The 22,428-nt window shown below is 34.6% G+C and overlaps 1 non-coding gene across 1 annotated transcript; it reads right to left on the reverse strand.

Moving 5' to 3' along the window:
- Positions 1-2,179: 2,179 nt before the first annotated feature.
- LOC121219721 (small nucleolar RNA R71) lies at positions 2,180-2,286 on the reverse strand. The gene has a single exon (XR_005916612.1). It is a non-coding gene; the product is annotated as a small nucleolar RNA R71 (small nucleolar RNA).
- Between the last annotated feature and the right edge of the window lie 20,142 nt (positions 2,287-22,428).

Consider the following 22,428-nt stretch of genomic DNA (forward strand, 5'->3'; position numbering starts at 1 on the left):
GTTAGCCTCGTACCTTTTCCTCTTGTCCACAAGCCTTGATCGGAATGATACGCTTTTGAAAATTAAGCCAGCACCTTATTTCGTTTCTAGCTCAACTACTTTTTCAGCTTTCTGAGTCTCATCATCACATGGGGAGTCATCCGCCGGATTGTCTAGTTCATCTTCATTAAACTCCTTTGGATCTGAAACACTTGGGTTTTCCAAGACTGTACCTGAATGGAGCGTAATAGCTTTCACATGCTTATTCCCATCTCTTTAAGGGTTTTTTTTAGTGTTACTCGGAATGCCCGTGCCAACTTGCCTTTACATCATATCCATCATCTGGCTAAGTTAGGCATGGATGTTAGTGACCTACCGTAATTAGGTGTAGCAGATAAAACTAGGTTTCACACTTAAGGAGCTTGGATAAAAGCATTTTTGTTATATTTAATAAAAGGTGCAAATTGAGTCTTTTATTAACCTTAAGGGCCAAATGAGGCCTAAGGGAGAGCTAACGTACTTCGTGAGTGTGCAGAAGACCATTAGAAGGCATTCTAGGCTGATATTGGATGCTATGTCACAACATAGTAGGTCCGATGTTGCAACAGACAGAGCAAAATGGAGAAAGTACGAAACTGCCTTTGATGTCGCGACACAGACTGAGGGTGTCGCAACATACCCTTGAAGACATCCCTAGGAGGAGCATACTGACTTCCATGTCGCCACACAGGTTCTGGTGTGTCGCGACATCGACTCTGGGATAAAAATTAAACACGAAGTTGGGGCGTTTTGGTCTGCACATTCGAACTTAAATCTCAGGAACGTCAGCTGACCTAGGGTTTAGAACAATGACCACCTGAAGGCTATAAATATGTTCCTTTGGCACATGTTATAGACACCATTCCATTAGCCTAGATTATTTTTTTAGATTTATTTTTGTTTTCTTGCTTTCTTAGGTTTTTCAAAGTTTAGTTTATTTATCTTTGTTTTGTTTCAAGACATCTGAACTGTGAGGAGATCAACTTCTGTGGATTCGCAATTATTATCAATATCAATTAGGCTTTTCTTAAACTCTTCAATTCATTCATTATGACTAGTTCTTCTATCTATTCTATGTTGTTTATGAAAGCCATGAGAAACTAATACCTCTAAGGGATTAGCAAGTGGAGGTATGATATGTTAATTATTTTTTAGTGTTTCTAAACAGATCAACTATTTCAAAAAGGAAGAACGTGAAACAAACCATGGGCCTGATAATCCCGGGAAGTCATCAAGGTGGGAATTAGCCCAAAATTTGTATTGCCCATTCATGAACACCTTCATCCCAAGCCAGTATGGATTGTGAGGTCGGAAGATAAGAATTTCTTGCTGACTCATTATGTTAGTGGAAGATCGACAGATCCTGCTAGGTAGAGACTAGTTGATTGATAAGGAACCCCAAGCAACAAATGATAGGGATTATCGAAGCGAGCTCATCAACCATAATCGAAATTTGATTTACTCTACTCTTCTATCTTTCTATCTCTTGAGTTTTATTTATTTTATGTTATTTTAGTATTATTATTATTATAAAATCCATAAAAACTCATTTTTTCTCTCGTACTATAATATATTTAAAAGTACTAATTAGATATTTTAGTGTTTAGGTTAAAATAGATATAGCACTCACCTCTTTTGGGTACAATCCTTAGAGTACTCACCTATTTCGTTGTAAAACTATATTAGAACTTGACCCGTATACTTAGAGATACCGCCTTCTCATTCCATATTTTATTGCAATATTCACACTCTGGATGTTAGAACCCCCAGAGGAGATCAAGTTGTTGGCGTCGTTTCTTGGGAGGCAATGTCACTAGGTTAATTTTAATTTTTTCACGTAAGAGAATAGATAGTATAGAAAAGGCCGACGATTACATCTAATAATTTTGAGATAAAATCGCTGATGATTTAAAATAATCTGCATTTTAGGGGAACTATGGTAGAGGACCCTAACCAGCATTTAAAACGGTTTCTCAAACTTTGTGATCCTTTTAAATATAATGGGGTCACTGATGACATTATTCGCCTTTCGCTATTCTCCTTCTCCTTGATTGATAATGCCTTTTCTTGCTTAGACTCGCAGGCACTAGGATCTATCACAACATGGGATGAACTCGCTAGAAAATTCTTACAAAATTTATTCTTGATTAGCAAAGCAGTTCTACTGAGACGATAAATTGTTGTCTTTAGGAAGATGGAGGGAGAAATTTTCTATAAGGCGTGGGAATGTTTCAAAATGTTGATTAAAAAATACCCACACCACAGATTTCCTAAGTGGATGCAACTGCACGTATTTTATAATTGGTTGGATGCAAATGCATGATCTGGATTAGACAGAACAGTAGAAGGAGCCTTTATGAATAGAATATACGAGGATGTGTACGAAATCATTGAGAACATGGCATTAAAATCTTACCAGTGGCCAATTGAACGATTCACATATGGTTAGAAACCCGCTACGATAAAAGCTATCCAAGAGGATGATAAGTATCAACAGCTAGTGGATAGACTCAACCGTATCAAATATGCTTCTACACCGTCTATACATGGGTGAGACAAACCACTCTTCTACTATATCAACAATCTAGTTGAAGATGTAAATTACATTGGGAATAGGGGTGGAAATCCTTATTCGAATACATATAATCCTGGCTGGAGAGATTACTCGAATCTAAAATGGAGGGGAAACCAAGGAGTAGGTAATAATTTAAATAAAATTAAAAACACTAATTACCAACCTCTTTATTTAATTATCAACCTCTTTATTTGCAGATCAAATGAGCCAATTGATGAGCATGATGGGTGACATCAAAAGACAAACTGGCATAGGTATTCCTAGCAATACAGGAAACAATCTACCAAGGGAAGGCAAGGAGCATGTGAAGGCGATAGCACTTTGATCAGGCAAAGTACTGAGTAGCCCAGAAAACCCTACTCCGGAGGTTGTTATGGAGAATATCGATGATACTCAAGAGGAATTCCTAAAAGCTGAAAAAGAAGCAAGGCAAGAAGAGATAAAGACACCATCAGCTGAATCAGAAAAAGAAGCACCGAAAGATGCGTAAATCAAAAAAATCTCGTTCCGTGCAAGACTTGAAAAAAAATAGGGGGATGAGGACGAATTTCTATGTTTCTTAAACCTATTTAAAACATTAAATGATAATCTAACTTTAGTTGAGTTAATTTGAGAAGGTTCCCAAGTATGCCAACTTTTTAAAGGAAATGATGGTGACACATAATAAAATTAAGGTAGGAGAACAAGTTAATTTAAGTGCTTGTAGTGTAATTATTCCCATTGAGATAGGGATCATTTACTTTAATAGAGCTCTATGTAATTTAGAAGCTAGTATTAATTTAATGCATTTATCAATTTTTGTAAAACTCGGGTTAAAAGATCTTAAAACTACTCAGATAACGCTATAGTTAGTTGATAGGTCTTTAGTACATCCAAAAGGGGTATTGGAAGATGTGTTGGTCAAGGTACGAAGTTTCATTGTCCTTTCAAAATTTGTGGTTCTTGATTTTGATGAAAATCGTGAGATACCGATCTTATTAGAAAGACTGTTTCTGGCAACTTCTATGTCCACTATTGACATAGAAAAGAATGAGTTAACTATGAAAATTAATGGTGAGATGAAAATGTTTAAATGTGGCCATCAACTAAGTAATAAGGACATCAGGAGGGTGCTAAGAGAGCAATGTAAAAATTTATATGTTTCTAATGTTCCCAGATCAAGGGATACTCTTCCTTTTATGCATTCAGAAAGGATAAACAAGTTGAAAGAACGAGATAAATAGGCAAAGGTGGAATGGCACAACGGACGGTGGACTAATACTGATAGTTCGAGACAGTTCTCCATCTGTGAACTAACAATACTGCTAGATGAATCTAGTAGTAAAAATTAAAATATATTTGTTGCATTATATTTGTAAATTACTGTATATTTAACTAATCACATAACTTAGATTCTAACTTTTATTTGATGCATGTTTATCTCTAGTCTGAATCCTCCTTAAGATGGACCTTTGGGGTGAAACAAAGTCAGTGTCGCGAGATGGACTAAGCGTGCCGCGACGAAGCAGATAGGTTTCTCAAGATCTCCAAACTAATGGATGTCTTGCAAGATGGAAACCCTATGTTGCAACATAATAAAACTGTCAGGGTTGTTGTGACATGGAACCCTTGTGTCGCAACATCGCTACAATTTTCTGAAGGGCTAACCTGACCTGCTTGCATAACCCGGTGGTCTAACCCTTAATTTACCCAGTTTTAACCCTTTAAAACACCTATTTTCTAACTTAAAAAACATATTAACTCTATTACTAAACCCAGTCTAACCTCTTTTACATTTCTAACATCCCTAGTCCGTATCCGTCGCTGAATTTGGGCTATAGAGTATTATCGAAGCATAACATCATATATTGAACATTTTATTATCATGAAAAAATCACATTGTAGATCATAGCAACATCAACCAAAATCATACATACAGTCCCTTTTACGATCCCTCGAAGCCCTAAAAACACATTGGAAATGAATCAGGACTAAATCGAAAACATATGATATTTTTTAGAAAAAGGCAAAAATTTTCAAACTGCAGAGGTCACACGGCCAAGAGACATGCCCATGTCTTAGACCATGTGGGCATTTGAAATAGGGACACATGGTCGTGTCCCAGCTCGTGTCTGTACCCGTGTAACTCAGTGACTTGGGTCACACGGGCAAGCCACATGCCCGCGTGCCAGGGCGTGTACCTTTCGAAATAACCCCAAACGCCTGTGTGCTAGGCAGTGTAACAACCTAGCTTGCAACCCTTTTAAAGTTACAGGGGACACACAAAAATAGGTCATTTCCAAGCCATTTTTCACACCCATTCAAACATGAACCTATAATCACTTTTGCACATATGAACAAGCATTCAAATTGCATTAAAAACAAGAATAAATAAGCAATCCCAATATCGTATATAAACATCAAACCAATATGCCCAAAGGGCATCGTAATTACAACATTAATACATGTACAACCATATGATTAAATTTGCCATAATGTTCGCTAACTTCAAAACTAAGTTTGCATCAACATATGCCATTTAAATTATCTAACAACCAAACACCAAAAAGGTACCCATTGTATCATTCCACTACTAGCACCAATAAACTTATATGCCATTCATAGCAAAGATACCAAATCACCACATTTTAAACATATCACAAAACACTTATAACATGCATTTTTAAACTAATCTTACATCTGTATTTATTCAAACACCTATCCAAGATATAAATGCTAGCATAACAACTTAATTCATCAACATTAAACCATTCACAAGTGATTGCATCCATATAATTTTATAAAAGGAAAAAGATACATATATACAACCTAGAAAACAAAGTGACCAAACACATAACTTAGTGGTTCATTATTATAACAAAATTAACTAGACACGCATATACATATATACTTATATAGCCCCACATACAAGCTACAATCCCAAAAGAGTTCAAAAACTACTAACAATGATGGATAGTGTGAGCCAAAGTTTCAATCCGTCCGAACTCAACAAAAGTAATCTACAAAACGACACACAAACACGTATAAGCTTATAAAGCTTAGTAAGTACATATCACTTTATTTAACTTAAAATTAAATGAATGAAACTCTTATATTACTTTATTGATATTAACGAAACGTAAACATGACATGAAACTGCTATCAGGAGTACCGAAGTACAAAAAGGGCACGTAATTGCGATCACGAGTATCGAAGCACAACAGGGGCACGTAAGTGCGATTAGGGGAACTGAAGTACAACAGGGGCATGTATGTGTGATTAGGGGTACCAAAGTACAATAGTTGTCTACTAAATTATTAAGTACAAATTCGTAACGAAATTTAATTAAGCAATTTACTACTATGAGCTTACTTCGGCACTAATGTGAAGGAGTACTATTTACTAACCTACGACTTTCACCTTCCCTCGATTTAAATCCGGTTGAGATATATCTTGATCTTGATAAATAAATTCAACCAATTTCGATAACTATTCCATCAATTCAATCCAAATTCACATGTTTGCAAAATTACACTTTTGCCCCTATACTTTTGATTTCTTTTCAATTAAGACCCTAGTTCACAAAATGGAAATTCATGCAATTCAACTCCAATCTATCATAAACGAATACTAGTTAAGTCCCTAGAAAGCTCTATATTTCCTTTATTTCACAATTTCACCATGTATAATTTTCTATTTTTCAATTAATCCTTATTTGACAATTTCATGAAAAATTACTTAACAAAATTTCTTTAACTATCAACAACTAACCATTTTCTTTAATAAAACATAAAAAATATTAAACATTCATTAATGGGTAAACCCTAATAGTTTGACAGTTTCACAAATTAGTCCTCGGGCTAGGTAGATTAAGCTACAACGATCCCAAAAATATAAATACCATTAAAAACGAGACAAAAATATATACCAATCTAGCAATAATTAGTTACCGAATGCTCAAGCTCAAAAATTGCTTCTCAAGCCCTAACTTTCGGTTCTAAAATGAAGAAATAAATCTAATACTTGCTTTTGTTTTATTTAAATATCATTTATTTACTAATTTACTTTTATAACCTTTTAAATTATCAAAAATTTCAACAATACCAAGTAATCGTATTCCACTATCAATATTTATGGTCTAATTACCACATAGGGACTCATATTTTAAGGTTTCACAACTATTTAATACCTTTAGCTACTAGAACTTCACCTTTGCCCTTTACGCGATTTAGTATTTTTTATCGAATTGAGCACAGAAACGGTAAAATTTCTTAACGAAATTTTTATACGATGCTATTGTCATGCTGTAAACATTAAAATATTACTAAAATTAAAATTTCAACCTTAGATTTTTGGTCCCAAAATCACTGCTCGAATTTCACTGAAAACGGGCTATTACAGCTCTTCCCCACTAAAGGAATTTTCGTTCCCAAAAATCTTACCAGAAAAGAGGTTCAGATATTGCTTTCTCATAGCTTCCTCGGCTTCCCAAGTAATATCTTCTATCCCGTGTCATTGCCAAAGAAATTTTACTAAAGCTATGTTCTTTTTTCTCAATTCTTTCACCTCTCGTGCCAAAATCCTGATCGGTTCCTCACTATCTGACATATTAGGCTGAATCTCGACATCCGCCAGGGAGATAACATGTGAAGGGTCAGATCGGTATCGTTGTAACATAGACATGTAAAAGATATTATGAATCTTTTCTAATCCTGACGGTAAAGCTAATCGATATACAATAGGTCTGATTCTTTCAATAATCTTATACGGCCCGATAAATCACGGACTTAGCTTTCCTTTGTGACCGAATAGAAGAACTTTTTTCCAGGGCGATGCTTTCAAGATTTCTCTATTGCCAACTTGAAATTCTATGTCTTTACATTTAAGATCCGCATATGATTTCTGACGATCTGAAGTTGCTTTCAAGCTATCTCGAATCTCCTTTACTTTTTCTGCAGTCTAACGAATCAAATCAACTCCATGTATCTTTTTCTCAATGAGCTTAGTCTAGTATAATGGAGTTATGCATTATGACCATACAAAGCTTCATACGGTGCCATTTTTATGCTCGATTGAAAACTATTATTACACGTGAATTTAACTGACAATAAATATTTTTCCCTATTGCCTTCAAACTCTAATACATAGCAACAGAGCATATCCTAGAGAATTTGAATTATTCACTCCGACTGAACATCGGTCTGAGGGTGAAATGCAGTGCAAAAATCCAACCGCGTACTTAGAGCTTCTTGTAACTTCCTCCAAAATTGTGATGTAAACCGCATATCTATATCCGAGATGATGGAAACTGGCACCCTGTGTAATCTGACAATCTCAAAAACATATACCTCAACTAATTTCTCAAGGGAGTAATATGTACGTACCAGATAAAATGTGTTGACTTCGTCAAATGATCAACGACAACCCAAATAGCATCTTTCTTTCTCAGAGATAGGGATAAACCTAATACGAAGTCTATAGTAACTCGAACCTAGTTCCATTCTGGTATTATCACTAGTTATAACAAACCATAAGGTACTTGATGTCCAGCTTTAACTTGCTGACATACTAAACACCTCGATACGAAGTCTAAAATCTCTTGCTTCATACCTGGCCACCATTACATCTGTTTCAAATCATTGTACATTTTAGTGCTACCAGGGTGAATGGACAAACTACCACAATGAGCTTCATACAAAATCTTCTGAATTAAATCTGAATCCCTCAATACACAAACTCTGCCACTAAAAATTACGCAATCATCGAACCCAATTTGAAAATCTGAATCATGAGTCGACTCACAAAACTTTCGTTTAGCTACCAATGCATCATCGCATTTGTGAGCCTCACAAGTCTATTATAAGAACAATGGTTTATCTTTTAACTCAGCTAAAATAGAACCATCAACAGGCCATGACAACCACGCATTCAACGCTTTCAAAGCAAATAGAGATTTTCTACTCAGACCATCAGCCACTACATTTGCTTTTCCAGGATGATAATTAATAATTAAATCATAGTCCTTCAACAACTCGAGCCATCTGCACTGTCTCAGGTTCAAATCTTTCTGCAACATTAAATACTTCAAACTCTTATGATCGGTAAAAATGTGACATATTTCACGGAAAAAATAGTGTCGCCAAATTTTCAACTCAAACACAATAGTTGTGAACTCTAAGTCATGTGTCAGATAATTCTTTTCGTGCGGCTTTCATTGTCGGGAAGCATAAGCTATTACTTTTCCTTCCTACATCAAAACACAGCCTAATCCATTTAAAGATACATCATTAAAAATCACAAATTATTTACCCAATTCAAGCTGAACTAGAACGAGAACCTCGGTCAACAGTGCTTTTAACTGATCGAAACTTTGCTGACATGTCTCGGACCATTCATAATTCACATCTTTCTGTAGTAGTCGCATCATTGGTGTAGCTATCATCGAGAATCCTTTGACGAATCTTCTGTAATATCTAGCTAGTCCTAGAAAACTTCTAATCTCAGATATATCTCTTAAAGGCTTCCAATCAAAAATAGCTAATTTTTTTCTCGGATCTACTCCGATGCCATCTGCAGACACAACATGTCCCACAAAACAAACTTCTCATAGCTAGAATTTACATTTTCTAAACTTACCAAATAATTATTTTTCACGTAAAGCTTGCAACACAATTCGTAGGTGTTCAACATGCTTGGATTCATCCCGTGAATAAACCAAAATATCATCGATGAAAACCACAACAATTCGATCTAGATACGATCTGAAAATTTTGTTCATCAGATCCATAAATACTGTAGGGGCATTAGTTAAACCAAACGACATCACTAAAAATTTATAATATCTCTACTTGGTTCTGAATGTAGCTTTTAGCACATCTGAATCTTTAACTCACAACTAATAGTAGTCAGAATGAAGATCATTCTTCGAGTATACTGTTGCACCTTTCAACTTATAATGACCCAAATTTCACGGACATCGAAAAAGTGTAGTATCAAGCCTCCATCTTAGAAAATTGAACCTATAGATAATTATTAAAAATATTTATGAGTCTAGTAGTGTGTTTAATTAGATTTTAATTAAGTGAATTTAGTTTAATTAAGAGAAAATAGGAAAAAGGACTAAAGTGAATAAAGGGTAAAAGTTTAATTATAGATCAAAATAAAATAAAGGGGACTAAATAGGCAATTGTGCCCATTTTAATAGGTGAGGTGGTATATGTTTAAAATATCAGAGATTTTTACATAATATTTATTAGAGTAATTATATTATTATTACTATTATTATTAAATAAATTAAAATAAAGACAAATGTATGATGATAAAATTGTACATGTGTGATATATGTATTTGTACACTTGTAATATAATTGTATATTTTCTTGAGTTGTAAGTAAATGATATTTTATATATTAAATTATTATATTGATAAAATATTTTATTAATTAGCTAAAAAGTAAGTATTATTATTAAGTTGAACGAAATATAAGGTAAGTATTATTATTAAGTTGAACGAAATTCAATTGAATGATGAATATATGTGTGGAATTGAAATGAATATTGACTTGAAAATGGAAAAGTGAAATTTGAATTGAATTGTGATTGAAAGTGAAAAAGTGAAATTAAATTGAAATGTGAATTTGGAGACCCTATTAACTAATCGGGTTGAGTCGGATATAGTTGGCATGCCATAGTATTGGAAGAGTTCAGGGATACTTCGACCTCGGGTTGATGAGACACTAGGTGTCACTATATTTCTTCGGATATATTTGATGAGGTACTGGGTACCAACTTTCTTCAGCTTTGCCGATGAGACCCTGGGTGTCAACTATAGCTTCGAAGTGTCTGATGAGGCACTAGGTGCCATACTGGAGTGTTTGGTTGGATCCGTGTATTCGCCAAAGTCTGAATTTTGTTAATAGGGTAAATAATGAAATGATAAATGGAATGACTTGATCAATTGAGCTACTGAAATGGTATGAAAAATTTAAATTGCGAATTCAAATGTGATATGAAATTGAGCAATGAACCTAAGGTTCATGATGTTACAAGTTTAAAATTGTGGATATATGATATTAATTGATGAATTGTTATTGTTGAAATATGAAATTTGAATTTAAATTTGTATGTATGATTTATGCATTACATGTTTATTATTGTTATAATTTGAATTATGGTAATACCACTAAGTATGAAATACTCAGCGTACGGTTGTTTCCGTGCGCAGGTCGATAGAAGTCAAAGGTCCCGGTTGAGCATCCAGATCAATCCCGACTTCATCATAACTTTGGTGATGTATTTTTCCTTTGGTAAATGTGGCATGTACTTCGATCTTATTAAAGAGTCTTGTAAGTTTTGGTTGTAAAGAATTGGTCTCTAATGTTTGAATGATAAATGAAACGTTAAGTTATAAAATGGTATGTTTGGTGCTAAAACTGAAATTGAATGAATGAAGTTTATTTATTTAAACAATATATGTGAATATTTATTTAGTAAGTTACTAAGTTAATGTTTAAGATATGTTTAGGTTACTTGAACATGAAATTGTATGAATTGTGAATTGGTTGCAGTTTGAAATTGTAGGGAAGGTTAACTATTTATAAAGGGGTTATAATGAGTTTTTTTGTAATCACTTAAAATAAAAAAATAAAAAAATAAAGTCAATTAGTAAAATAAATATTTATATGAATTTATGATTATATTATAATATTTTTGTTATTTATATACGACGGATTAGGGTTAAGGGGTGTTACACAACTGGTCAAACAGATCATCAATACGTGACAATGGATATTTTTTCTTTATTGTCACTTTGTTGAGTTGCCGATAATCGATACATCACCGCATAGTTCCATCTTTCTTCCTGACGAATACAACAGAATCACCCTAAGGAGAAAATTTGGGCCGAGCAAAGCCTCTATCTGTCAACTCTTGCAACTGTACTTTCAACTCTTTCAATTTTGCAGGTGCGATTCTGTATGGTGCTATAGATATCGAGGATGTTATTGGCATTAATTTAATTCCAAACTAAACCTCCCGGGTTAGAGGTAGCCCAGGAAACTCTTTTCGAAATACATCTGAGAATTCACATACCACTGGAACCGATGCTAGTTTCATTTTCAAAGCTCTGGAGTCAACTATATAAGCGAGATATGCTTCACAACCCTTTTTAACATATTTTTGTGTCGTCGTAACAAAGATTATATTGGACGTATCGTCAAATCTATTTAATTCAATTAGGACCCACTTGCCATTCTGACATTTTAACACAATATATTTTCTTTTACAATTCACAATAGCATTATGTTGTGTTAACCAGTCCATTCCCAGAATCACATCGAATTCATCAAAAGGTAACAACATCAAACTAGCGAGAAAGTCATAACCCCTAATTTTCACTGGATTTGTGACCTTAATAGTATATTCAGTGAATTCAACAGGTATTTTCTTTTTGTCTACTAATGTAGTGCATATTTACGAATGAGTTGGTCCAGGATCAATCAATGCATATACATTAATATCAAAGAGAGAAAAAGTACCCGCAATAACATTTGGAGCAGTAGCTTTTTCTCAAGCTAGAATTTCATACACTCTAGTAGGTGTTATTGCTTTTGATCGTTCATTCATCTCATTATTCTTTCCTCGATTGGAAGTAGTATTCTCATCATTTCTAGATCTTCTACCCCTATGAGGGGTTGCTTCGAGCTTATATGATTGATTCCCAAAATCCCTTTGCTTCTCGGGATAGTTACGAAGAAAGTGGTCTGTAGCTCCACAACAGAAACAAGCTCCCAATTTCGATCGGTACTAACCAAAATGTCTTTTATTACAGTCATCAGACATTGGAATGATTCTCACCACATTTCTTACACTTCCAACACTCACCGCTAGCGCAATGACTAACTGGAAATTGTTTTGTCTTGGTTTCTCTCGGTTAACAAACTTTGAAGGAGCAACTAACCAACTTGTGTCATTCCTAACTTTCTTTGAGGGAGACGACTGAGCAGGCTTGAATGATCCTATCTTGTTATAGTCTTTGAATCTTGAATCTAATTGTAGTTTACTTTTACAAATTTCTTCAATCTTTTATGCTCGCTCGGACAGTTCTACAAATTCCCATAACTTTAATGCTGCTACTGCCAACTGGATCTCATCGTTCAACCCATCTTCAAATATGATACACATTTCCTCCTCAGTCGATACGATGTTACGAGCATACTTGCTTAATTGCAAAAATTCTCATTCATACTCAGTTACAGTCCGATTTTTTTACTTTAATTCGAGAAATTCTCTCTTTTTTAAATCGATAAACAATCAGCTAACATACTTTTTCTTGAATTCATTTTGGAAGAAATCCCAATTAATTCGATCATCCAATACCATTATGCTCAAGGTATCCCACCACAAATATGCCTCCTCCTTCAGCAAAGACATCGTGCATCTCAAGCAATCCTTAGGGGTGCACAATAATTCTGTAAAACTTTTTTTTTATTTAATAGCTAGTACTCAACTTTTGACAGATCATCATTTATCATACCTCTGAACTCTTCCGCTCTATATTTTTGAACTTTATCTACAGATACCCGAGTAACCAACACCGGTACAGGGGTGGTAGTATTCAAGGGTGCCGAAGGAGGCACAACAAGGGGGGAGGAGGCGGAGTGGCCATATTTGCTTGCTTAAACTCGTTGAAGCATTGGTTCATCATTCCCATAAACATATTTTTTTATTTCATCACCAACAGATTGAGGAATAGGAGCACTATTACTTGCCTCAGGATTCAAAGCTTGAACATTACTTTTAGCTTTATTAACTATAACTCGATTTGATTTTGCTAACATCTTGAATCTATAAGAAACAAACTGATGGACTGGATCAAACGCATCACACTATCGCGGGGTATATGTGGTATGTATGGACTAATTATTATTTCACTATGTTAGCTCGAGAATTGACTAAACCGTCGCTCTGATACCAATAAATGTAACACCCCTATCCTATATATGTTGCTGGATTTGAGCTACAGAGTACTACCGGAGCATAATATCATATACTGAACATTTTATTATCATTAACAAATCACATTGTAAGTAATAGCAACATCAACCAAAATCATACATATGATCCCTTTTACGAGCCCTCGAGGCCCTTAAAAGACATTGGAAACGAATCGGGACTAAATAAAAAATATATGAACATTTTCAGAAAAAGGCAAAAATTTTAAAAATTGCAAGGGTCACATGGCCGTGTGACTTACATGGCCAAGAGACATGCCCATGCCTTAGGCCGTGTGGGCATTCGAAATAGGGACACACGGTTGTGTCCCAGCCCATGTTTGTACCCGTGTAACTCACTGACTTGGGTCACACGGGAAGCCACGCACCCGTGTGCCAGGGTGTGTACCCTACAAAATAACTCCACACGCTCATGTGCAAGGTAGCTGCTAGGCCGTGTAACAGCCTATGTTCAACCCATTTAAAGTTACAGGGGACACATGCCGGTGTCTCTGTCCGCGTGGACGAAAAATAGGCCATTTTCAAGCTTTTTTTGCACCCATTCAAGCATGAACCTATAATCACTTTTGCACATATGAACAAGCATTCAAATTGCATTAAAACCAAGCATAAATAAGCAATCCCAATGTGGTATATAGACATCAAACCAATATGCCCAAAGGGCACCTCAATTACAACATCAGTACATGTACAACCATATGCTTAAATTTACCATAATGTTCACTAAGTTCAAAACTAAGTTTGCATCAACATATGCCATTTAAATTACCTAACAACCAAACACCAAAAAGGTACCAATTGTATCATTTCATTACTAGCACCAATAGACTTATATGCCATTGATTGCAAAGATACCAAATCACCACATTTTAAACATATTACAAAACATTTATAACATGCATTTTTAAACTAATATTTCATCTTTATTTATTCAAACACCTATCCAAGATATAAATGCTAGCATAACAACTTAATTCATCAACATTAAACCATTCACAATGGATTTCATCCATATAATTTTATAAAAGGCAAAAGATACATATATACAACCTAGAAAATAAAATGTCCAAACACATAACTTAGTAGTTCATTATTATAACCAAATTAACTAGACACGCATATACATATATACTTATATAGCCACATATACAAGCTACAATCCCAAAAGAGTTCAAAAACTACTAACAATGATGGATAGTGTGAGCTGAAGTTTCGATCCGTCCAAACTCAACAGAAGTAATCTACAAAACAACACACAACCACGTATAAGCTTATAAAGCTTAGTAAGTGCATAGAAATTTATTTAAATTAACATTAAATGAATGAAACTCTTATATTACTTGATGGATATTATCGAAATGTAAACATGGCATGAAAGTGCTATCAAGAGTACCGAAGTACAACAGGGGCACGTAAGTGCAATTAGTGGTACCGAAGTACAATAGGGGCACTTAAGTGCGATCAGGGGTACCTAAGTACAACAGTTATATACTAAATTATCAAGTACAAATACATAAAGAAATTTAATTAAGCAATTTACTACTATGAACTTACTTCGACACCAATGCGAAGGAGTACGATCGGCTAATCTACGACTTTTGCCTTCCCTCGATTTAAATCTGGTTGAGATATATATTGATCTAATTAAATAAATTCAACCAATTTAATAACTATTCTATTTAGTTTAGTCCAAATTCACATGTGTGCAAAATCACACTTTTACCCCTATACTTTTGATTTCTTTTCAATTAAGTCTCTAGTTCACAAAAATAGAAATTCATGCAATTCAACCCCAATTTATCATAGTCGAATATCAATTAGGTCCCTAGCAAGCTCTATATTTCCTTTATTTCACAATTTCACCATTTATAGTTTTCCATTTTTCAATTAAATCCCAATTTTGCAATTTCATCAAAAATCACTTAATAAAATTTGATTAACTATCAACAACTAACCATTTTCTTCCATAAAACATCAAAAATCCTGCACATTAATTAATGGGTAAACCCTAATAGTTTGACAGTTTCACAAATTAGTCCCCGGGCTAGCTAGATTAAGTTATAATGATCCCAAAAACATAAAAATCATTAAAAACGGGAAAAAATACATTCCAATCTAACAAGAATTAGTTGCTAAATGCTCAAGCTCAACAATGGCTTCTCAAGCCCTAACTTTTGGTTCTAAAATGAAAAAACAAAGATGATACTTTCTTTTTGTTTATTTATTAACAAAAATTCATTTTCTTCTGTCAAACATCAAAAATCACATGCATACATTCATGACAAAACCCTAACCTTTTAATAGTTTTTCAAATTAGTCCCTAGAATAGCTATATTAAGCTACAACGACTTCAAAAAATACAAATTATTAAAAATGAGACAAAATTACACTTACATGCAACGATAGACGATGGCCGAATGGAAAAACCCTAAAAATGGCTTCTCATTCTTCTAATTTTTGGTGGAATAAACCAAGGTTGAAGATGATACAACATTTTACTTAATTTAATTATGATATATTTATTTAATTACTTATTTAGCCTTTTGTTTTTAACTTCAAATTCACTTAATTCATGCACATAAATGTCCACTCATATTAAAAATAGTCTAATTACCATTTAAATCCTTTAAATATTTAATTCCATAACCATTTGGTACCTTTAACTTATATAACTATAATTTTGCATATTTATGATTTAGTCCTTTTCACCAAATCAAACATGCAAACAATAAAATTTCTTAACAAAATTTTGATACGACAATGCTATCATATCGTACACATTAAAATAATATTAAAATAAATATTTTCATATCGACTTTGTGGTCCCAAAACCACTATTCTGATTTCACTAAAAATGGGTTGTTACAAATGGTTTGTTGATTCTGAGTATCCAAAGGTGGTTTAATGTAATTTTGTGGTTCTTGAACTTCTTCGAGTTGTTTCTTGCTCCCATTGGTTCCTTCAGTAATAAATTCCATTTCTAGGAAAACACCATTCTGAGTGACAAACACTTTATTCTCAGTGGTATTGTACAAATGGAATCCCTTAGTTTCTCTAGGATATCCCACAAAAAGACATTTTTCTAATTTGGGATCCAATTTAATAGAACCTAAACATTTCATATAAGCCTCACAACCCCAAATCTTAAGAAACACAAGCTAGGCTTCTTACCAGTCCACATCTTATATTGTGTCTTTTCAATTGCTTTGGAAGGAACTTGATTTAGTGTGAATGCAGCTATTTCAAGTGCATAACCTGAAAAGGTAAGCGAAAGAACTATCAAACGCATCAAAGATTGAACCATATCTAATAAGGTTTGATTCCTCCTTTTCGACACACTATTCTATTGTGGTGTTCCATGGGGAGTTAATTTTGAAATAATTCCATAATTTCTAAAATGGTCATCAAACTCTTGGCTCAATATTCTCCACTTCGATCAGACCGAAGGGCTTTTATTGTCTTACCATTTTGATGATGGTTGAGTTGTGCCATTTTAGTACTTATGATGCATGAATGGTATGACTCAAATGGCATGTTTATGTTAAAATGCTAATGGTCATAATTATGGTATGTTTTGAGATGGTATTGAGCTAGATGTGTATGTTTGTAATGTGGTAAACTATACATGTTTTGGTAAGTTTGAATGGTTGCAATTGAGGTGCCTTGTATGGCATATTGGTTGAATGATCTTGGACTATTGAATTGATCATGTCATGTTATTTTTCATCATGTTTTGATGCCTTGGTATGTGCACAAAAGGCCTATAGGTGGTTTCTTGAATTGGTGATGAAAATGGCCTATTTTCGGCCAAATTCATGTCCAAATGACCTGAAACATAGGCATGTGACTTAATTGTTTATGACACACGGTCTGGCAACACGATTGTGTGTCTCCTGTAGGTTTTAATGCATGCAAGTCAGGCTATTACACGGCCTAAAACACGCATTGGCACAGGGTGTGTGGCTTGGTCGTGTGACCCAACTAAGAGAGTTACAATGGTGAGGACATGGGCTAGGACAAGGTCGTGTGTCCCTATTTTGATTGTTAAACGACCTGAGACACGGAGCTGTGTCTCAGCCATGTAAGGCACAAGGCCTGGCCACACGGTCGTGTTACCCCTATAGTCAAATTTTTTAACTTTTCTTATACATTCTAGTTCTTTCCAATTTGGTCTCGAATTGTTTCTAAGGTATTTCTATGACCTCGAGGGCTCGATTAAGGGATGTTATGTATGTCATTGAATGTAATTAGATTATGTTTACATTGATGTATGAAATGAATGTTTTAATGTTCTGTTTGTACGGTGTTTTAATGTTCTGTTTGTACGGTAATGCTTTGTAACCCTATTCTAACGACGAATACGAGTTAAGGGTGTTACATTTAGTGGTATTAGAGTTACGATTTTATGGGTTCTTGAACTGAACATAGCATTATGAGTCTAGAAATACATACCATTATATAACCTGGGACAGTGTGATAACTTCTAACTTAAATTGAAATATGTTTTCATATAGATATAATGTCATCCAACCAAGCTGATTCTAATGAAGTAGAAAGTAACGTGCAAGCCTCCATTCATAGAGCAGCGTCTAGTGGAAGTAGGCCCGTAATTGAGGGCCGAGTAGGAGAGACTAAGGAAGCTTTCTTCCAGATCATGAATGAATGGTTCTCTGAGTTCGTGTGAATGAACCCAATAGCTCAACAGCCTCCAACCCACCTGTACCTCAATTGGTCTCCGTAATTCTTCAGGGTTTGGAACCAATACTAGCGAGAAAGCCTCTAGTTGAAAAAATCCATAAATATGGGGTTGAAGAGATTAGTGGTACAACCAAAGATGATCTAGAGAGTGTCGAGTGCTAGTTAGAAAACACGGTGAGAGTTTTCAACGAATTATCATGTACTCTTGTGGAATGCTTGAAATGTGTTGTTTCATTGTTCAAACATTCGGCTTATCAGTGGTGGAAAATTATGGTTGTGATAGTACTGAGAGATCTAATTAACTGGGAATTCTTTCAGACTGAATTCTAAAAGAAATATATAAGTCAGAGATTCCTAGACAAGAAGCATAAAGAATTTATTGAGCTGAAAAAAGGCCAGATAACAGTTTCTAAATATGAGAGAGAATTTGTTAGACTCAGCAAGCATACTCGAGAATGTATATCGACAGAGGTTGCTATGTGCACACGGTTTAAAGATAGGTTAAACGAAGACATTAAGCTGTTACTCAAGACCCTTCAGTTGAAAGAATTTATAGTTCTGGTTGACAAAGCGCACAAAGTCGAGAAACTGAGTAAAGCAAAGAGAAAAAATTGATTCTGAGTTTCGTGATTCAGGAAAGAGATATATGGGAAAGTCATACCAATCACCTTTAAAGAATTCAAAAGAGTATTATGGATGTTCATCAGCTTCGGTGGGTTATTCTAGGAAAGACTGATGAAAACAACATTCGAGCTCGAAACATTAGTCTACATCTATAGCGAGTGTGGGCAATGTTAGAAACAAGAAGCCCGAATGTCAGCAACGTAATAGATGATAAGGAGCATTCATGTTTCAAAGTGGTTCATATGAACATTATCTCAAAGATTGCCTTGAAATATTTGACAAAAAAGGCTCAGACTACTCGACCAAGTAATACAGCTGCGAGAGGGAGACCACCTTGAAACACTAGAAATACGTGTAATAGTCGTAATGGGACAAAAGACTTTGCTGTAAGGTCTAAGGCACGAGCACCAACTAGAGAATACGTAATCCGTGCTTAAGGGGAAGCTTTAGCACCTGATGTTATCACTGGTACATTTTCTATCTTTGATACTAATGTTATTGCTTTGATTGAATCAGGGTCAACGCACTCTTATGTATACATGGCTTTAGTGTCAGATAAAAAAATACCTTTTGAATCTACTGAGTTTGTGGTTAAAGGAACGAACTCCCAAGGTTAGTATGTTTTAGTTTATAAACTCCAAACAAATCTGTCCTTTGATGATTTGGGGTTGCAACTTTCCAGCTGATTTGATGTTACTACCCTTTGATGAGTTTGATGTGATTCTTGGTATGGACTGGTTAAATTTGCATAATGCTATTGTGAATTGTAGACAAAAACATATTGTGTTAAAGTGTCAGAATGGTGAAAAGCTTCAAATTGAATTAGATAAACCGAATAGTATGTCTAATGTTATTTCGGTTATGTCATCATAGAAGTATGTTAGAAAAGGCTATGAAGCGTATCTCGCTTATCTATTTGATTCCAGAATTTCAAAATTGAAGTTAGAATCAATTCAAGTACTATGCGAGTATTCAAATGTGTTTCCAGAGGAGTTACCAGTGTTACCATTGATCAGAGAGGTTGAGTTTATTGAGTTAATGTCGGGAACATCTCCAATATTGATAGCTACGTATAGAATGGCGCCTACAAAATTGAAATATTTGAAAGCTTAGTTACAAGAGTTGACAGATAAGGGATTTGCTTGGCCTACCTTTTCTTCTTGGGGTGCTTTTGTGTTGTTTGTTAAGAAAAAGGACAGATTCATGCAACTATGTATCAATTATCGACAGCTCAACAAAGTCATGATCAAGAACAATTATCCATCGCCACGTATTTATGATCTGTTTAATCAGTTGAAAGTTTTATTAACAAAGGCACCTATGTTGGTTTAGCTAAAGTCCAGTAAAGAATTTGTGATTTACAGCGATGCTTCATTGAATGGTTTGGGTTGTGTTTTAATGCAAGAAGGAAAAGTGATAGCATATGCTTCTCGACAATTGAAACCATACGAAAAGAATTATTCGACTCACGATTTAAAGGTTGCAACTATTGTGTTTGCTTTAAAAATTTGGCGAAACCATTTGTATGGAGAAAAATGTCACATCTCCATAGATCACAAAAGCTTAAAATATTTGATGTCACAAAAAAACTTGAATTTGAGACAGCATAGATGGCTTGAGTTATTGAAAGATTACGACTTGGTCATTTATTATCATCTGGGAAAGTCAATGTTGTTGCTGATGCTTTGAGTAGAAAATCACTATTTACATAACGAGCGTTGAACACGCAATTGACGTTGATTGATGATGGTTCAATTTTAGCTGAATTGAAAGCTAAACCGACATTTTTGCCACAGATTTGCGAGGCTAAAAAATGTGATGTTGTTTTGGTCGCTAAATGAAAATAGATTAAGACGACATCTAATTCAGATTTTCATGTTGGTTCCAATGACAGTTTGTATTTCAAAGACAGACTTTGTGTTTTGAGAAATTCTGATCTTGTTTAGAAGATCTTATAAGGAGCTCACAGTAGTAACTTGTCGATTCATCCTGGTAACAATAAAATGTACGGCGATTTGAAACAGATGTACTGGTGGCCAGGTATGAAACGAGAGATCTCAGAGTTCATATCGAAATGTTTGATTTGACAGCAAGTTAAAGTTGAGCATTAGGTACCTTTTGGTTTATTACAGCTAGTGATGATTCCAGAGTGAAAATGGGAACGTATCACGATGTATTTTGTATCGAGATTGTCTCTATCTTTGAGAAAGAAAGATGATGTTTAGGTCATTATTTTTTGATGGTCGAAATCTGCGTATTTCATTCCAATGCGTATGGATTTTTCACTCAAGAGTTTTGCAGAGTTCTATGTTGTTAAGATCATTAAATTGCACGGTGTGCCACTTTCTATTATTTTTGACAAAGATCCACAGTTTACGTCTTGGTTCTGGAGCCAATTACATGAAGCTCTAGGTACTCGATTGTATTTTAGCACAGCGTTTCATCCACAGACCGATGGTCATTCTGAGCAAGTAATTAAGACACTTGAGGATATGCTTCAATGTTGTGTTTTAGAGTTCAAAGGTAACTGGGAGAGATTTCTACTGTTGGTTGAATTTGCATACAACAACAGTTATCAATCAAGCATTATGATGACACCGTACGAAGCTTTGTACGGTTGAAAGTGTTGAAATCCGTTATACTGGACTGAGATGAGTGAGAAAAATTTATTTGGTATTGATTTGATTTGAGAATCTGAATAAAAGGTTAAAGTGATATGTGACGGTTTGAAAGTAGCTTCTAATTGACAGAAATCTTACGCAAATCAGAAAAGGAAAGACATTGAATTTCAAGTCCAAGATAAAGTGTTTTTGAAAGTGTCACCTTGGAAGAAAGTCCTACGTTTTGGTCGAAAAGGAAAGCTTAGTCCGCTATTTATCGGGCCATACGAGATCATTGAGAGGATTGGGCCAGTAGCTTACAAATTAGCTTTGCTGTCAAAGTTAGAAAACATTAAAAATGTATTCCATGTATCTATGCTACGACGGTATCGATCAGATCCTTCACATGTGATTTCACCTATTGATGTTGAGATTCAGCCAGATATGACGTACAGTGAAGAACCGTTCAAAATTCTAGCTCGAAAAGTTAATGAATTAATAAATAAGAAAATAGCTCTAGTAAAAGTTCTCAGCAACATCATGAAATAGAAGAGGCTACTTGGGAACTAGAAGAAGCTATGAAAGTGCAATACTCAAACCACTTTTCTGGTAAGATTTTCGGGGACGAAAATTCCTTTAGGGGAGAGTTGTAATAGCCCATTTTCACTGAAATCAGAACAGTGGTTTCAGAACCACAAATCTGATAAGTAAATTATTATTTTAATGTCTATGGAATGTTAGTAAGGTAGTATAAAAATTTTTGTTAAGAAATTTTGACATTTGCATGTTTAATTACGTAAAAAGGACTAAATCATAAAAGGTGTAAAAATGGAGTTATGTTTGTTAAAAGGGTTAAATGGCTATGAAACTTAAATATGAGTGGAAAAAGATGCGCATGAATTAATTTTTTTATATAGTTAATT

Source organism: Gossypium hirsutum, chromosome D07, assembly GCF_007990345.1.
Source record: "Gossypium hirsutum isolate 1008001.06 chromosome D07, Gossypium_hirsutum_v2.1, whole genome shotgun sequence".
NCBI classification, from domain to species: domain Eukaryota; kingdom Viridiplantae; phylum Streptophyta; class Magnoliopsida; order Malvales; family Malvaceae; genus Gossypium; species Gossypium hirsutum.